Below are 14,772 nucleotides of genomic sequence, written 5' to 3' on the forward strand. Positions count from 1 at the left end.
GGATTGCTTGCAAGTTCAACACTTGATCCCTGAAGGGAGTAGTACACTGTAAAACCCAACAAGTTACGGTAACTCAAACCATTTGAGGAAACCGATTGCTTCAAACCAATTAAGTTTTAAAACCATTAAGTATGAGTACTGAAAACTCATATACATTGAGTTAAATTAACTCATATTTTAGTGTTGTTTAAGTGTTAAAACTTATATTTTAGTGTTGTGTTGATCAATTATTAAGAGTAAACTGAACTTAAAGATTTTAAGTTAATTTTATTAATTCAGTTTGAATTCAGGTAACAAATCTAACTAAGTCTTAACAACTACATGGTTACTTAAATGGTTTTAGGAAACAGATTACGGCAAATGGTTTAAGTTCATCAAACTCAAAGTGATTAAGTTACATAAGACTAAGCACAAGCTAACATTGGTACAAAATGAAGACAGAACAGGAGGGTATTTTTAAGTAATTTATTGAAATATAACATTTACATCATGAATACAGTATGCCATATGTTCACAAATATAACTAGACAAAAAATATTAGACTTTTTCACCAAATAAAACAGCACAAACATGTTTAAAAAAGTCATAACATTTAAATAACAAAACATATAAAATAAAAAAAATTATGTAAAAAGGTACGTTTCCTCAAAAAGCAAAAGCACTGTATGATCTTTAATGTACTCTAAGTGTATTGCAATGACCGAAGACTTGGCAGACATCACCACCTCATCTTTAAAGACAATCAAAGCATCCAGTGGGTTTAAAGGTAACGTTCCCTCTTCCTCCTCGACAGTAAGGAAGGTGACTGTTGGCTTCTGCACCTGGTCAAGCTCCTTTTTCTATATGCATTGGAAAAAAAGTTTGTATGTCACCACATATAAAAATAACCCTTGTCAGGGCAGACACCATATTTCAATTTTCATAAATAAAAAAAACGTTGTTATAAGGAACGGATTATTGTTGATTTAATTGGGCGTGTGCTTATTTAAAACCCTGTAGTTCAATTTTGTAAAGATGTTAAGTTGTTTGTCAGCAAGGTTTAATTGGGGGAAAAACATTTTCAGGGGTGTATCAGCCGAATGTTCTAGACCTTGAATTGAATGACGAATTGAATTGAATTCAAGCGATAATGCACACATTGCAAAACATTTGTTTTTCATGTCAGTATGTCATAAATAGAAAGAGGCAACAGTTTACTGTCAAAGATTTGTCGCTCACATCACGCCGCATCCAGTGTAGACAACATAACGGACTATAAGGGGCTCTTTTGTCCTGTCGCGCTGCTCACATCCGGTGTAGACAAGGTGAAACAAGACAGATTTGATTAACAAATTTTAAATGGATAATGGCAAGACATCCTTGGTGTAAATTACGTTCTTCTTTCAGATTAATATAATCAGAGCGGTATTAATAAATGTCCTGGTTAATCCAAGCATTATAATGGCAGTAAATGGCTGTCCAAAATTTGAAGCCAAAAAAGTGCATCTATTCATTATAAAAGTAATCCACATGACTCTGGAGGGTTAATAAAGTACTTCCGAAGTGAATCGATGGGTTTATATAAGAAAAATATCCATATTTAACTCGTTATAAAATAAGAAAATAACTAGTTTCCGGCGCAACGATGACGTCGGATATAGTGTAAAAAAGCATAACAGCCATGGCGTTGACGGCGGACGCAGCGTAAAAAACATAAATGATGTGACGATGATGTCGGGCGTTGCACAAGCGTTTTGAATCACGAGAGGATATTTTTCTTACACAAACCCATCGATTTAATTCAGAAGGCCTTTATTATTCCCCCAGAGCCGTGTGGAGCACTTTTAAAATGGATGGATGCACTTTTTTGGGCTACAAATTTTGGGCTGCCATTCACTGCCATTATAAAGCTTGGACGAGCCAGGACACGTATTAATATAAATCTGATTGTATTCGTCTGAAAGAAGAATGTCATTTACACCAAGGAGGACTTGAGGGGGGGAGTAAATCAGGGTGAACGATTCCTTTAAGCTTGAGCTGAGATTGGTTTATTATGTGTCAAATAAGCTTTTGCTGTGCTCAATGTATATGCTAATGAAAGCCTAAATTAAACGTTTTGAAGACTAGATTTTCAATGGACAGATTAATAAAATTCTTATGTGTTTGGAACAATATGAGGGTTGGTAATTTATGAATCATGACTGAATTTGTATTGGCAAGTGGACTATACATTTAAGACAACTTGAATGATCAACTATCAGTCACTGTAACCACACCATGCATTTATGCTGGTGGCAGCTGAAAGGTTAACATGTTGCTAAATAAATGTAATGTAGTTTTGACATGTGTCCTACCTTGTGTCTTGAAAACATCTCCTGACTCTTCCTTTTAAATAGTAACAGACCTGCCAGGATCGTAGTTTTTTTTATGATTCATGACAAGACTTCTTTCAACCACTGCAAATCTAGCATTGCCAATTACCTTACACCTTTACAAACCCAAGGCAACTTCAGGATAACTGCCAGTGAAAATATAACACACGAAATGTTTCTGTTTATATTAGGAAAGCCGACTATAACAACAACTTTCAAGACTTGACCAGTATTCTCCTGAAGCAATACAACATGACTTTGAATGATAGACAGACTGGACTTTGGACTTTAAGTTTTTAAATTAAAAAAATCATATTGCTTCAGAAGACTTACAAGTTGTGCTAAAAGACATTTATGGTCATAATTACGTTTGCAAAAATAGCAATTCATTCAAAAATTTAAATTGAAGAACAAACTTATATTTGTATGAACATTATGTAACTGTTCATAACGTTATCATTTGCATTTTGCACAGTAACGTTACAAAATTCCATTGATTTGTTCAATGTTAATTCTAACTTACTTACTCATAGAATTGTAGCCACGTTGCTGCCATTGCACCTTCGTCTTTGCTCTGAAAAGATTTAAAAGCATGGCAACAATGTGTTAGTGTGAGTTTCAAATGAGAAAACGTCATGAGAAACAAATAACAGTTTAAAATTTTATCTAACGTTAGCAAAATAGGATCTAAAATGCTCCTCAAGTCACTTTGTTCACCCCGGAGCTTCAGCTGCTTTAGTCAAATTAACTAGCATCACATATGATAGAGGAAACTCGAATTCGATTAACAATACATTTAAAACGGTTGTAATATAAGGAATGCGTGAGTTTGCATTAACGTTACCTTTTGCTTTAACGTAAGTTAGTTAACGTCACTGTGGCACGAGACGAGAGACATGGAAAGATGGCCAACTGTCTCAAAAGCCAGCGTTTATCTGTCCGACTGTGAGAAAGCACAAACATATATTTTTTAATTCCCCGCTGACAAACTGCAGTGTAAAACAGCATAATTAACTCCAAACGTGTACATTACCGTTGATAACACTGGTGCAATAGCGCATTTGCTCCTAATGTTAGATTGTTTGCTGGCTAACTTTACACACAACATTACTGAGCTGGTTAATCTTCGGATAAACATAAAAGCGGTACGAAAATAACACTGAAAACGTTCAAACATGAGCGAAATATGAATAAATAAGTTTGAAACGCTTACCTTTTGTTTTTCTTGACTGTAGCGCGAGCCGTCCTGCTGTGACTGGACTGAAGGAGGGAAAAAGGTGCGGTTTTTGTTACCTCGGAAACTCACTGGGATGATACTTTGACATGACTAAATGTAATGACTTTAAAAGAGCTTAATGTAAGACTGTAGGCTTAATATGAGGTAGATTAATGTATATACTCTTGTTTATTTATTTATTTTATCAGCTTTTAGTTATTTAATTGGCCATAGATGTAAAATACTAGATTAAATAAATATCTGTAACTTAAACCATTAGAGTTAAAAAGTTTTAGTAACTTATTACGATTGAGGTTTGCTTACAATAATACATTTTTGAGTTAACATCACACATATTTGTTAAGTTGAATTAACTTTTTTGGTAACATTAAGTAAAATGAACTTATTTCATTTAGTGAATTTCACTGTTAGGTTTTACAGTGTAGGCACTTTTGAACAGAGAAGGCTCCACTCTCTTGTCAAAGCTTCCCACAGATGCACGCTGCAAATGACTATTAAGTTACACGCAACACAATATACAGATGGTTTTGTAAGCTCACCATTACACAAATGCATACATCCTGTGACAGCTATAATTCAAATGGACAATTAGATGCACAGCTATTCGCAATTTGTTCTCTGCATCAAATATTTATATGAACACGCTGTTGCATAACTTTGATAACTTTTTAGGCTTATTTTGTGGAGTTTTTATAAGACGTTTGGTCGGGTGAATGGCGGTAAAGAGCGGTTACACTCACAGTGTGGATGAATCACATTTGTGTCAATCCTATTGATCTATTGAAGAGAATTGGCAACACAGACACTCATACAAATTGATCCATTAATGAATCTCTCACTTACTGTATGTAATCTGTTTAAAGTGTCAGTCTGAGGAAAATGCCTATCAACATGTCTCGTCATGAATTTATTAAGCGCGTGCTGTCATGAATTAAGCAACACATATTCTCATAGGGTAAAGACATGCAGACTCATGAATAATTATGAGACACAATGACTCATCAATGCACTATAGTACGAGAAAACGTCACATATGACATTGACATGAAGACAAATTTAAACCAGGAAGTTAAAAATAGAGCAAAAAGGTTTCAAAATAACTAGTTTTCTTCCACATTCAAAACTAATAGATGGTAACATTGTCTTCCATAATGTTCAACACACATACTCCTATTAAAATCTCAGAAATCTAGGTTTCATGACCCTTTAACCACTATACAACCACCCCAATCATGGTGAGAGAGTAGATGGCAATGCTTTAACCGTATGTGTGTTAAAGGTCAATAGAACCTCTTCCATTCTTGTCAAGTGGAGTGCTAGCCTTCTCTCCTTTCAAACAATGCCAGGGCATTGATGGAGCATCTGATTCTAAATGAAAATGATAATGGTGACAGTCAACATCTCTGACACCTCATGCCAATTAGAAGGTGAGAATTTGTTGTGTGTTGGGGGAGGTGACACAGTCCTGTCGCTCAATCCAGTAACCCCAGGCTTTGAGACTGTCACCCGTCTCCCCACACATCTCACCTCTGATGATCTGTCCAAACTGATCCCCATTCAGTCCCCTGTGTCTGAGCTGTCTTGTTATCTGTCACAAGCTGCCTTTCCATCAGTGAGCTCACATAAAGTGCAACACATCACAGAACAGGTTTTTGCACTTGGGCTTTTAGCACTTTGTCTGGTGTTCGAAAAGGCTGACCTTGCTGAAACTATTATTTGAACTTTCCTTGATACAAAACATTACATTTTTAGTTTAAGCTGATGTTAGAGTATTAACTTAATATATAGTAACTGAAAGTTAAAGGCCAGCCAAAGTGCCTTGAATCGCGGCACATTATTCAATGTGTTGACGTGATTTCCCTTGAAACCGCTCCAGCTGTTAGCAGCTCCTCCTCTTTTTTGAAACAGCCAATAGCATTTCGTTAATACACCGTGTCAGTTTGACTAGAGCCTTTATGTTTGGTAATGCCAGTTTCTTCTAACCGTTTATCTTCATAATCTCCTTCATATCGCTTTAAAATACAGCCATCTTGTCAGAATTCAAATGAGCCTGTTCTGTTTGTTGTCTGCACTGACTCACGCATATGATCCGCACTGCGCTCTTGTGTCTCTAGTCAACGGCTTTGGTCTAGACTATGGCTGCGTCTGAAACCTGGAAAATGCTGCCTTCGGAGGAAACATTTGAAGGCAGGATGGCATCAAGCAATGTCCGAATCGAATGTTTGCTTTACTTCCTGTCTCCTGAGATACCTTCATCTGATCGATTTTTGAAGGCAGCATACATGTATCCTTCACTGCCTTTGATATCCCACAATCCTGTGCTTTCCATTCAGTGACAGTTGAGCTGGGAAAATAATATGGCGTCCGAAAGTTGCGTTTGCGGGTCAGTTTGTGTGTAAATGAATGTTTTTTACCAATATTTTTCAATACTGATGTCATTTCTAGCGAGAAGTTACTACTGAAATGTGTGTTTAGTTCTCGCTCTATTTTGCTGTAGATCATTAAACTGTTACACTGTCTTAGAAGTCTGTCCAAAATTAGTTTTGTGAGGTGCCTTTATGCACAAAACACTACCTTACAAGTCATTGCCTGATAAGGCAGCGAGGCAACGAGTCAGCTGCCTAGGTTTTCGGATGCAGCCTATGTGTGTGCGCTGCTGCGGTGCGTGAAACTAACGTGAAACCAGACTTCATTCACCTCGACTGAAAGCATATTTACACTGAATCGTTTCCTAACCATATATAGTGTGCCATGTGCTGTTCACCATAGAAATTAGTAAATGCGTTAAAAGCTGACCAATTTCAGCCGCAACTTCAGCAGCGTAAGGGGCAGGCTTTAGATTCTAGAGAGCATTTTGATTGAACAGAAGATTTGATGAGAAGGTGAAGTTGGCGATGATGTCATCTAAATCTGTAATCCGTTTTAATGGAAGTGAGAGACTATACGTTTTGAATGCTTATATCTGCAAATTTTGTCATTGTTTTGGAACACATCAGCTTATTCATAACTTTAAGGCTGACATTATCCTACTAAAAGCTAAAAAACTTAAATTTTGATTTCAGTGGGCCTTTTATATATCATTTAAACGATTTGAAAGTTTATTCTCAGGTGACTGTTTAGAGTCCAGGGGTCCTATTCACAAAAAATGTTATCTTACTTATGGCAGTAAAAGTTCTTTCTTACGAGTTTTCTCCTAAAACCTATTCACAAAGCTGCTGAGAGAAACTATTACTAAAGAATGGAGAGAAGTCTTAAGCTAAGAGTAAGGGCGGGGTTAACCTTGTTGGTATGGATGATGTCAACACGCTTACTAACTATGACCACAGTGATTGGCTGATAGGGGAGGGGTCTCTGTCAGTGATTTAAATATAGAAATATTTTGTTTCATGGTGCCATATTCAAATAAAATATTTCAAATAAGAATGTTACCATATTCAAATAACAATTTTTAAATAAAAAATGTTGCCATATTCAATTAAAGATAAAAAAAAATAGAAAAGTGTCAGCAAATCAGCTTATTATAATGATTTCTGAAGGATCATGTGACTAATATGTGACAAAGCTGAATTTTCAGCAGCTATTACTACAGTCTTCACAGGAATAAATTACATTTACATTGTAATAATATTACTATTTACTTTATTTTTTATCAAATAAATATAGCCCTGATGAGCATTTTACATTATACCTTGATGGTGTTTTTGAGGTAACTCGTTATATTCCCATTCTTGTTCTAGATTCACAGGAGGGTGAGCAAATGATGACAGATTTTTTTGAGGTCTACTATTCATTTAACACTGACATTTCTGAGAAAATAAACTCTCCACAAAATTAAACACATAATATTCAAACAGCTTAAACAAAGTGCTTATTTTATATGACCGTCTGGTATGGGGGAAAGTCTTAACTGTACTCATTTGTTATATTGATCATATCTGATGCTGAACAAGGCAGGGCCATTAACTTTCCTCAGTTCTGAGAGCTTTTCCTGCATTGATTGTTCTGTGTGGGTCTCTTTGGGACTGACGCCACATGAAACACGGCTCTGAAGGAGAGTCTGCTTGTCCAGATGCACACTAGGACAAAGATTAAACGAGATCGGGCTCCTCGGGGTCACCTACTGGCGCTTCCTTTGGACCAGCACTGTTACGCATGGATAAAGCTTGAATAAATATGAACTACTTTGATTGATCATAACCCTGAATAGACTTGGGTGATGAAATCCATTTTTTTTCCCTCCTTGTCAAAGAAATTTCATACAAAACCAAGACTTGGCCTACGCAACATTTTAGATATGGATTTCCCATTCAAGCATCTCTTTAATGTTGAAAAGAATATGTGCATTTCTCCAAGGTGCCCAGACCAGACTGCTCCAAATCAATGTTAATGACTCATTTCTGCCACCTTATGAAAATGGGTCTCAAAATAAATCTGAAGGTGCCACCTGCTCCCACTCATCCAGTTACGTTTATGTGATTACTCTTGTATTTCCCATATGCATGGATCTTAAAGGAACACTTCACCTAAACTTAATTCTGTCATTATTTACTCAACCTCATGTTGTTCCAAACCCATATGACTTTCTTTCTTTTGTGGAACACGAAGGCAGAACCCTTTAAGAAAGCTTATATATTTTAAGTTGCAGGTACATAGAGTTTGAAACATAATTTTCTTAAGCTCAGCCTCCAAAGGCCTATTTGCATATCAATCACAGTCAGTCCAAATATTATGCACTAAATGGCAAGAGATGCCTGAAATAACCAGTTTCATTTCGACCTGCTGTTGTTATGCAACCTCTGGTATTCATTATTTACGGGATTTACCAAAGTTTTCCAAGTTTGTGGCAAATGGTTGAAAGTTTTTCTACTATTTCAGACATAAAGTCCTATGTCTGACGTAATTTTTTTTCATGGGTTCAATGTTTCATACTGGGGGTAATTCAGATAGGACTGACATGGAACATATGGACAAACCAATGTAGGACCCATACCTCAAGTCTATATCACACCCACATTGGCCCACAATGAAATGTTGGCTTAGACCAGTTTCACACTGCATGTGTTAGCAGAGTGTTTTTTTTTTTAGCGCCCATGCAAACAGATTAGAGCATTCACACCACACGCAGAGGTAGTCCTGCAGTGTGTCGCAGGAGCAGAGCACAAGGTTCGGCACTGAGTCTATTTTTGCTGCGCCACTCACGTTGAATTAAAGGTGCTCTATGTAGTATTTCTGCAGTAAAATATCCAAAAACCACTTGGCCAGTGTTATATATATATATATATATATATATATATATATATATATATATATATATATATATATATATATATATATATATTGTTCAGTTGAGTACTTACAATATCCCAAATGTTTCAAATAACAGTAAATTGTGAGAAAATTGCTATTTTAACCAAGGAGTCTGAGGGAGTCGCATATCTGCGTTATCCTCGGTTTCCGGTTTTATTCTGCAGAAGCACTTTACTCTTAGCATTGTGAACAAGTGTCACAGCAGCCGCTGAGCGAACGCACAAAGTAACATCATAACAAAATTTTAAACACAAACTATAAAAAAGGCACTTTTGCAGTACAATTGACTTGGATGTTTAAGTTATTTCAAATTAATTTATGTTAAAGTAACTTAAAAAAATGAGTTACATCTTGTTAGCCTGGATGCCAGCCGAACTTAGCCTGTCACAATTCACCAGTGTGAGTGCCCATGATCGCCACCAGAGGGCACTCCACCCCGGACTGTCACTCCATCACAAACTACATTACCCAGTGTCCTCTGACAAGATGGCCGCCGAGCCAGTGTCCTCTGACAAGATAGCCGTCAAACCGGTGTCATGGGACATGTGCTCCTGCCATGGGCTCCTGCCCCGAGCCGGTGTCCTCTGACAAGATGGCTGCTGAGCCTGTGTCCTCGGACAAGAGGGCTTCCGAGCCTGTGTCTTTGAACAAGATGGCCGCCGAACCGGTGTCATGGGACAAGATGGCCGCCAAGCCGGTGTCCTCTGACAAGATGGCCGCTGAGACTGTGTCTTTGGACAAGACAGCAGACCTTCCAGAGCCTGGTGTCGTCTCAGCAGGCCTCCCAGAGCCTCGTATAGTCTCGGCAGACCTTCCAAAACCTCGTGTCGTTTCGGCAGACCTTCCAGAGCCTCGTGTCGTCTCGGCAGACCTTCCAGAGCCTCCAGCCACTGAACACTGTCCAGAAAGGGCTCCGGCCCCTGCCCCGAGTACCGAGAGGGCTCCGGCCCCAGCCCCAAGTCCCGAGAGGGCTCCGGCCCCTGCCCCGAGAGGGCTCCAGCCCCTGCCCCGAGTCCGGAGAGGGCTCCGCCTCCTGCCCCGAGTCCCGAGAGGGCTCCGCCTCCTGCCCCGAAGCCAGAGAGGGCTCTGCCTCCTGCCCCGAAGCCAGGGAGGACTCTGGCTGGATTGCCTGTGCTGCTGTGGTGGTCGTCTGTTTCACCGTGGGGGGTCTTCAAGACCGCCTGCGCTGCTGTGGGGGTCGTCTGCTCCAATGTAAAAACATATTATTTGTCATAACTTATTGAACATATAATTTTTTACAGTGCACGTAAATATATTTAATATGATAAACAGACTAGAAAAGTGGAAATGGTGCCGGCGACTGTGTCCCGTCACAGACTGATCTCATGAAATGGCGTATGTAAGACATGCCAATTCGTATGCCATTTTGGCGTGCTATAAATAAATGCATAATCGCTTTTTAGCGTGTTTATCAACGCTGTTTCATTCTACCCCCCCCCTACACTGCCCCTACCCCTAAAACTACCCATCACACACACACACACTGCCCCTAAACCTACCCATCACACACACTGCCCCTAAACCTACCAATCACACACACACACGCACGCACGCACGCACGCACGCACGCACGCACAAACACACACACACACACACACACACACACACAGCCCCTAAACCTACCCCATCATAAGAAACATTCTTCATTTTTACATTTTCAGAATAATTTTTTTTAGTATGTTTATAAATCCATTTACCTTGTGGACACACACACATAGTCAGACACATTTTGAATGCATAACTTAATCCCTTCCCTAAACCTACCCATTTGTGTATTATAAAAAACAGGATATAACGGGCAGATACGACTGCAGGCACAATTTATTCAGAAAGTACAAATATCCCAAGTGTTCCGAGGCCAAACGATTGATTTGTGTGAAGAAAATCCCCAAAAGCGATCAGTAACGTCGAGTCCATCCGCCAAACATTAATAATACATTTCAAATATTGCAGCTGGAAGAAACGTCACGTCAGCTTTGACAGCATTGGCTGTCGTGTGTCTCGTGACCAACTGTGTCATTACGTCAGCTTTGATTGTAAAATGCCATTGGCTCTCGTTTGTCTCGTGACCGATCGCGTCATTCTAAACTTGTCGTCTCGTGTATCATTTGAATCAGAAATATTAACGAGTGTGTGTGTGTTCTGTTCACAAAGGGGCACAATCATCATTTCAACGATTAAAACTTTAAGATCAACTCTGTTCTTCACATGAGGATATCGTATGACTTCAGAAGACCTGGAATGCAACATAAGTGAATACTTTTATACAGTTTTTTTTATCAGTTTTTGCAATAAGTACATGTGACTGTACATTTATGTGCCTGTTACGTGTTTTATATTGTTGAGAGTGGGTAGGTTTAGGGTAGGAGTGGAGTTAGTTGCTCCAAAATATAAAATTAGGCTATAAACATTCATTCTGTGAGATCAGGTTGGCAGAATCACATGGCATAGACATACATGTGGAGATAATGGTTCGTTTAGGCGTAGACATACACATGGAATCACACAGCATAGACATACACGCGGATAGCTCAAAATGCATATAGATAACACGCCACTTGCCTTTAGAAAGCCAACTTGGAATTCAGCATTCTGAACCCCCCCAAATAAAATGCATGAAAACAGAAGTTTTTGCCCAAACTTTAAAGGCCTGTTTAAATTATTAAAACTAGAGCCGTATCTTACCTTTAAGGTTAATTTTATTATATAAACTACCTATATTCAGCATGTTATACATATGTGTGTGTGTGACAGAGGGGGACTCGGTCACAATTGCAGCCGATAACTTGCAATTATGACTTCTTTTCTCAGAATTGTAAGATATAAGCTCGCAATTGCGAGTTATAGTCCAACTCTGAGGGAAGAGACTTTTTTCTCAGAATTGCGAGTATATGTCTCGCAATCACGACAACTAGTCCCATCCTGGGTTTTAAACGAAAATGAAAAAAGAGTTAACTTCACCTTAAACTTAAGACTAAAACAGAACCAAAAAATAAAATAAAAAATCTTAATAATAGATTTTTTTATACTTTCAGATGAAGCCTTACACAAGCACAATTACGTCTCTAGATGCTAGAAGCTATTTCAAAAGTAGAGAGTATATATATATATATATATATATATATATATATATATATATATATATATATATATATATATATATATATATATATATATATATATATATATATATATATATATATATATATATATATATATATATATATATATATAATTTTAATGTTTAAAAAAACCCCTGGGATGTAAAAGTTCTCATAGTTGATTAAATGTGCGCTGTCATGAACTTCACTATTCTCTTTTTTTATCTATCTGTTCATTCTGAAACCATAGCAAGTGCTTTTCACAGCTTTTTTCACAGCTTTTTTGCAACTTAGTGGAGTCTCTGTGGATTTGGTGAAATTTAGGAGGCAACAAACTCTTTATTGAGGGTAATTTGCAAAACAAGCTGTTTAAAAACATTAAAAGTTTCATATCACTCAGACAGCATGCCTGTGGCTTGTACCAAGTGAATGTAATAGAATGTGTAAACAACATGCAGAGACATAACAATGATAAAGGATACACCAGCGTCAATGAGTAATTAATTGATAATTGCAGCAGTGGAGAAATGTGAGCAGTCACAGGAAGCAAACAGTCGTTCTATGGGACTGAAAATATATTAAAAATGAATCCTTGACACACATGGGAGATGGAAGGAACCATCCAATTTTCATTTTACCTATAGAAATTGCATTTCGTTCACCCCTGACAGTCTGAGCCCAGTTACTACGTGGCACCCCAATGATTTTTCCTGCTTTATGAAAGCTCAGAGGCAGCCGCAGCTGGTGGAAGGCAGAGATTTTATTTGAGAAATAAAGCACGCTAGCGCTACATTTTATGAGCGATGCAAAAACCATAACCATCCCAAGTTATCATTCTTCAGTGACCTTTGTGCATTGTTGACATGGAAACGCAGATCATGAATGTTTAATGGGAAAAAGAGACTAATGAGAGACCCAGGATGACACTAACTCAAAGCCGCAGGGTTAAAAGGACAAGCGGCATAATCAACCCTGCCAGCAGAACACAAGGAGAGGGCAGAGAGAGGACGTCACACATGAGCAGAAGTGTTAGTGGCAAACAGTGATGATGAGTTTGCATATTCACACGCTTACCCAGACACACATAGACCACATAAAATTTACCTACACGCACATCGCTTTGCTGTAGCCAGAGATAAGGCACATCCTGGACTGGAGAGAAGTAAAAAGTAAAAATTCAGGATGCATGTTTCAATCCTCTCAGGCAATCTTTTCCTCTCTTGGCTTTTAAACCTCTAAGTCATGAACTAAATCTCAGAGTTTAACCTTAGCCAGTGTGTAGACGAATTGTCATCATATTTGCAGAGCAGAAATAAGATTGTGGGTAACTTTTCAGTATTATATTGCTTTATATTCCGGGTCTTCTGAATACATATGCTCAGTGATTTGTACACAAGACTCAGAGTCGGTCTTGAGACCATATTTTAATTGTCTCAGTCTCGTCATGGACTCGTGTGTATTTGGACTTGGTATTGACTCATACTCGAACATATTAGGACTCTGACTTATTTTTAAATTGATGTTTGACACGTCCAATGATGTGCGATTTTCTTAAGCACAACTGTAGCAGGTAGGTAGCAGGACTCAGATCAGGAAGGATGTTGTGGAGCGAGCGTCTAGCTCTTAACTATGTGTGAAAATGTCTGCTACATCATCTAATAATAATAATTAATAATTCATTACATTTATATAGCGCTTTTCTAGGCTCTCAAATCGCTTTACATAGAATGGGGAATCTCCTCAACCACCACCAATGTGCAGCATCCACCTGGATGATGCGACGGCAGCCATATTGCACCAGAACGCTCACCAGCTGATTGGTGGAGAGGAGACCGAGTGATGAAGCCAATCAGGATATGGGGATTATTAGGAGGCCGAAAATCATTAACGAAGCAAAGGGAACAACTTCCAATTGACATCTGGAGAGAATGCACAAAGATTAAGAACTAATCATTATATACATAAAATCTCAGCATTTTGACAGCTAATGTTTAGTAGTTTGTTTGTTGTATAAGTCTGCAAGTGACTCTTTCTTTAGGCCTGCACTGATGCTCGCTTTCTTGGACACGCTGTGTCCACCTGGCATCCCGTAGTGATCACGTTTTCCAGAAAGTCATACTGCTGCTATATTTGTCTTAACTGTTATTTTAATATAATTACTGTTTACAAAGTAGGACAAAAGTGTCACAGAGAAATTTAAACCTTTTTACCAAACCTAATTAATAATAAAATGAGCATCTCCCCCGAAAATGTCTAACAGAAGGCCCTCTCTCCCTCCGGCACAAATCTCAAACATATAGACATACGAATCCATATTAAACACTGTGGCTCGTGGTGACACATTGATGCGAGAAACCGAACAGTATTTGTGTTAATTTTTAGCTCATATCAGATGAGACGAATCTCATCTAGTATTCCCCAGCGCAATTACTTCTGTCAAAGAATGTCAAAATCATAGCGTGGTCATATATATATATATAGGCCAGCATGGGGTGTTAACCCTGTGGTCTGTGTGGGTCCTAACACCCCAGTATAGTGATGGGGACACCATACTGTTAAAGAGCACCGTCTTTCGGATGAGACGTTAAACCGAGGTCCCGACTCTCTGTGGTCATTAAAAATCCCAGGATGTCCTTCGATAAAGAGTAGGGGTGTAACCCTGGCATCTGGCCCCTGTCCATCATGGCCTCCTAATAATCCCATATCCTGATTGGCTTCAATCACTCTGTCTCCTCTCCACCAATCAGCTTGTGTG

At 38.4% G+C, this 14,772-nt stretch overlaps 1 long non-coding RNA gene and 1 other non-coding gene across 4 annotated transcripts; both read right to left on the minus strand.

Moving 5' to 3' along the window:
* Positions 1-754: 754 nt before the first annotated feature.
* Positions 755-3,620, minus strand: LOC137045214 (uncharacterized). 3 transcript variants are annotated; one of them, XR_010898719.1, is made up of 4 exons: positions 3,565-3,620; positions 3,196-3,294; positions 2,879-2,925; positions 755-839 (listed from the first exon to the last, which is right to left on the minus strand). It is a non-coding gene; the product is annotated as an uncharacterized lncRNA (long non-coding RNA). The 3 variants fall into 3 exon arrangements; XR_010898717.1 differs by lacking the exon at positions 3,565-3,620 and having other exon boundaries at positions 3,196-3,487; XR_010898718.1 differs by lacking the exons at positions 755-839; positions 3,565-3,620 and adding an exon at positions 2,334-2,383 and having other exon boundaries at positions 3,196-3,487.
* Positions 3,621-4,806: 1,186 nt separating this feature from the next.
* Positions 4,807-4,931, minus strand: LOC137045745 (U6atac minor spliceosomal RNA). Its single transcript, XR_010898837.1, has one exon. It is a non-coding gene; the product is annotated as a U6atac minor spliceosomal RNA (small nuclear RNA).
* Positions 4,932-14,772: the final 9,841 nt, after the last annotated feature.

The sequence above is a fragment of the Pseudorasbora parva genome, chromosome 17, assembly GCF_024679245.1.
Source record: "Pseudorasbora parva isolate DD20220531a chromosome 17, ASM2467924v1, whole genome shotgun sequence".
Lineage (NCBI taxonomy): Eukaryota > Metazoa > Chordata > Actinopteri > Cypriniformes > Gobionidae > Pseudorasbora > Pseudorasbora parva.